The sequence below is a fragment of the Sinocyclocheilus rhinocerous genome, unplaced genomic scaffold, assembly GCF_001515625.1.
Source record: "Sinocyclocheilus rhinocerous isolate Xijiao unplaced genomic scaffold, SAMN03320098_v1.1 scaffold407, whole genome shotgun sequence".
NCBI lineage: Eukaryota > Metazoa > Chordata > Actinopteri > Cypriniformes > Cyprinidae > Sinocyclocheilus > Sinocyclocheilus rhinocerous.
The window spans coordinates 228,161-232,942 of NW_015633444.1; positions in this window are offsets into that span (position 1 = coordinate 228,161).

Genomic DNA, 4,782 nt, shown 5'->3' on the forward strand with positions numbered 1-4,782 from the left:
ATAAAAAAAAAAAAAAAAAAAAAACATGAAAGCCTGAATTTTTGTAAGACTGAAATAGCATTTTCTTGTAAAACACCAATAACTTTTATCAACCCAGTCTCATAAAAATACGTACCTCTGGGTGCTTTTCTGCAACACCGTTTTTACGTACCTTACTGCACGTTTCGCCGCAGTTTTGTCCACTGTGTGGCGCTAAAACACGGGTTCAATACATGAACCATGGCACGTTTTTATTACGTTGATATAGGTACGTATTGCTGTGTTTTTATTACGTTGCTTCAGGTACGTATTGCGGCGGTTCAGAATTCAAATATCCGGGGACTGTCGCTAAAAGTTAATGCTCTATCGTGTTGGAAATATGCCCTACACCAAACCCAACCCTAAACCTACCCGATAGTGTTAACGAATGCAAAACTGATATAAAAACGTATTTGTTGATGCTACCGTGTCATTTGAACTTACTTATATGCAGATTTGAACCATTTTGTCGAACCGTAGTTACACAGGATTCGAACCGGAGCTCCTCACCTCTCAAGTACGTCTCCGTACTCCGAGAGCTACCGAACAAACCTATCGACTATGAAAACCCATTGATATGAAGCTGGATATGTGCGGTGCTAACGTTCAAAAGCATCAGTTTTCAAATCTCCCAGCATATTAAAATTGTTTTGAAGTCATAACATGATATTCTTCAAGTAATTGTGCAAAAATTACGCTTTATTAATCGAAACTCTGTAAATGTGTGTGAAAAGGAATAAAAGGTGTCGGAGTTTTACTGCCTCTAGTGTTCATTTCTTTTGGAAACTGCAGTGATATATACTTATTGGTACGTATTTCGCGTCTCGCGAAAATGTGCCCCCGGGTACGTTTTTGCCATGAGACCAGGTTGAAGCGGGGAGACTCATGGACACACAAACAGAGCCAGTTCAGAGAGAAAGAAAACACACAGAAGTAATTTTAATGCAAAACCTAAAAAACGCAATTCACAAGCGCGTATTGAACTGTGGATGTCGTACCGAACGGTTTAATATTATATTGAGAATTGTGGCATCCCTAGTGGCTACCGTCAACTGTTTGGTTACCAACATTCTTAAAAATATCTTCTTTTAGTTTAGTGTAAGACAGAATCTCGTAGAGGTTTGGAACAACTAGAGGATGAGTAAATGATGACAGAATTGCCATTTTTGGGTGAACTTGATTGGGTGAATCTCTTTAAAGAAGCCTCCCCTAAAAACTGATAATTTCAGACAAAGAGTCAGAAAGAGGGTTGAAAAGAATCGTTTTTCATGTGTTTTGTGCAAAAAAATTTTTTTTTAACTTTTTTAAAATTATAAGTGAATCTCAAAAAACATATAAAAAAAAAAAAATAAAAAAAATCCATGTCATGGCCCCTTTAAGAAATGCATTACATGGTAGATAGAACACCTGCTTTGGCTTCAATCTGACCTCATCAAAGAGCTATAACACCGCTGGAACACGCCATCTGTGCATGTATGAGTGTTTCAGATGACAGACGTCATGTTTGTTATACAAGCAGAAACATGGAGCGTAACCACTTCACATGTCAGTGTTGGAACAATGGCTTAAAACTTGAGGAGAATTCACAGTGTATATAAACTCCCCTGAAGCTGTCGACTCCAGTGCAGCTGTTGAATGTAGCTCGTTTGAGAACACAGAATGTTGCGGCTTTATCGGCCCACTGGGGCTCTTATATTAGCACCCTGAAAGATTTACATGACATTTAACAACCACGCCACTCTAGTTTATCATCAGTGGGACTGTGGAAGAGAGCATATGCAATTCCGTAATGTAATTCAGCAATTTTTTTAAGCAAATTAATTAAGCAAATAGAGCAGGATAGTTTCAAGGGTAACATCTTTCAAAAAGATTAATACTAACTTTGGTATGTCGCAATAGGTCCCAAAACACACGAGAGCCAATGGTACTTGACTTACCTAAAATAAGTTTATTCAAGTGTTATTTCTTTTAAACTAAAAATAATAGAGTATACTAAAATAACAGTTTTTTAATGTAATTCTGAAGCCCGTTTCCACAACTGAATAAAAAAATAAAAAAGGTGATTATGACTTTTTATCTCACAATTCTGACTTTTTTATTTATAAAGTCAGAATTGTGTGATAGAAACTCACAACTGTGAGATATAAACAAGCAATTCTGAGAAATAAAGTCATTTATTGTGCAATTCTCAATTCTGATTTTATAACTCGCAATTGCAAGTTTATTTCACAATTCTGAGAAAAAAAAGTCAGAATTGTGAGATGTAAACTTGCAATTGCGAGAGAAAATAGATCCTAAAGTGGCATTTCAGTGGTGCAGGATAAAAAAGTAAAAATTCCTTATTAAAGTGTTGCAATAGGGTCAATTTTGATTTCATGTTGACTTGAAATTTTCAAAGCTCTTTTGGGCTCTGCCAGCACATTTTGTGCCTTGGCAAAGACAGAAACTAATAGTTTGGTTAATGCGTGCTTGTTAAAAACCTCAAGGGGTGGCAATGAAACAGTGGTGTTTGGAGAGAAGCATTCGTGTGAGGATGCCTCAGAGCCAGAGTTTGATGACAAGAGTATGCAAAAATGTTAGAATGTTTGTGAACAAAACAGTGTAGTAGATGATCGAAGCTTTTGGCCATTGCAGTCTGTATACAACTAATGCAAAGGCTTGCGTGGATGTTGTAGTGTGCTGCTCGCCAGTGTTTGTATTCGTGAACTTTTCCATGGAGTCATCACTGCAAGTTTTAAGAGCGGGTCTGGACACGCATCAGTCGTTTCCAAAGCCTGAGCAACGACATGTCAGTAATTTCCAGAGGGAAGTGGAGAAAGGACAAAATTAAAAGAAACAACAACAAAAGAAAACAGCGAAGGACCATAGAGTTAACATTAAAGAGGCCATGACATGGATTTTCTTTTAATTATTTTAATATGTTCCACACACACACACACACACACACAAACAAACAAACAAACAAACAAACAAACAAACAAACAAACACACAAAACAGATATATATGTGATACATTTTCAACTTGAGAGCATGTGCTTTGGAAACACTGAAATTATTGGGGTTTAGCTCTGAAACTATTCAGTGTTTGAAACTATTGTTTGCCCCAATTAATTCTCGGTTTCCATTGGAAGTCTATGGCAGTGTCGCTTTAAGGTAAGTCATTTCACTCGGAGGCCATCTTTGACGCCTCTCTGGCAGCTATTTCAGTCATGCAAGTGCAACTCCTAACTCTTTGAATCGGGAACATCAAATTCTCCAAAGCTCTTCACCAAACCTAAATTTCATATTTGAAAGCACAAATGAAATCTGACAACGACTGTCTCATAAATGTTGTTTCTTATGCTCAAATAGCTTTAAAACAGCGTATTTTTCAGGCTAGATGAGCCAATGCGCATGTGCAGTCCTAGGTGCACGTCTCAGAATGCTGACTGTTACTATAGCAACCGGAGCTTCTAACGACAGCTGCAGTGACGCGATGACTTTACCGATTAACGACTGGCTCAGTCATTTCATCAAGCCAGTGAATGTGTTTGGGAAACACTGAAATTAATGAAAATAATAAAATAATTAGTTATTCCATTATTATTCATAACCGCCATTTTACTGAAACAGTTTTTGACATTTTAGTGGAAAAATACTGGTAAATCTTACCTCGCGCTAATAATTGTGATCATAGGCAGAAATCATGGGGAGGTCAGGACCTACCCCATCTGAGGGTTTTAAGATATTAAGTATACATTTATATAAATATAAATGTATTTATACAAATTAAGATATTTTTGATGAAATCCCAGAGCTTTCTGACCCTCAAGGGTAACTACCACAGTCAAAGCACAGAAACATAGTAAGAACATCGTTAAAATGGGCCATGTGACATCCGTGGTTCAACCGTAATTTTACAAAGCTACAAGAATACGTTTTGTGCGCAAAGAAAACAAAAATAACGGCGGTAGATGGTAACTCGGGGGAGAAGAATTGTTGAATAAAGTCGTTATTTTTGGGGGGGTTTTTGTGCACAAAAAGTATTTTCATAGCTTCATAAAATTACGGTTGAACCACTGATGTCACATGGACTATTTGTCGATGTTCTTGGTACGTTTCTGGGCCTTGAACGTGGTAGTTACCTTGCTGTCTATGGAGGGTGAGAGAGCTCTCGAATTTCATCAAAAAACTCTTCATTTGTGTTCTCAAGATGAACGAAGATCTTACGGGTTTGCAACGACATGAGGGTGAGTAATTAATGACATAATTTTCATTTTTGGATGAACTAACCCTTTAACAACCGTAGGATGACATCAAGTGGCCTACAAAAAGAATGGCAAACGGCAGCTAGGGTGAAGTGCACAGTGAGGACGGTTCAAAACAGGCTCCTAGGGGCAGGGCAAAGCTAAAAAAAAATCCCTTAATCAATGAGAAGCAAAGAAGAGCCAGGCTGAGGATTGGACCTCCTCTGATGAGTTTTTCAGCTTTGCCCAACACCTGGGCTGTGTTCCAGTTCACTTTTAGACACGCAGTCGCGAACTTCCCTAAGCACTTCCCCTCGGGAAAGCATTCCACTTCGTCAAGTGGATGAGGGAAGTTTACATGGACATACCCTCGACCCCTCGATTTTGACTGAGGGAGCGAGTCTGCTTCATATGCACACTTCAGGCCGCTCTATAGACCACAATGCAACACGACTATGACGTCATTGCAGATCGCGTTTAATTTATCCCCCCCCCAAACAACTCTATAATATATACTTTTTTTTTTTTACATTTATAA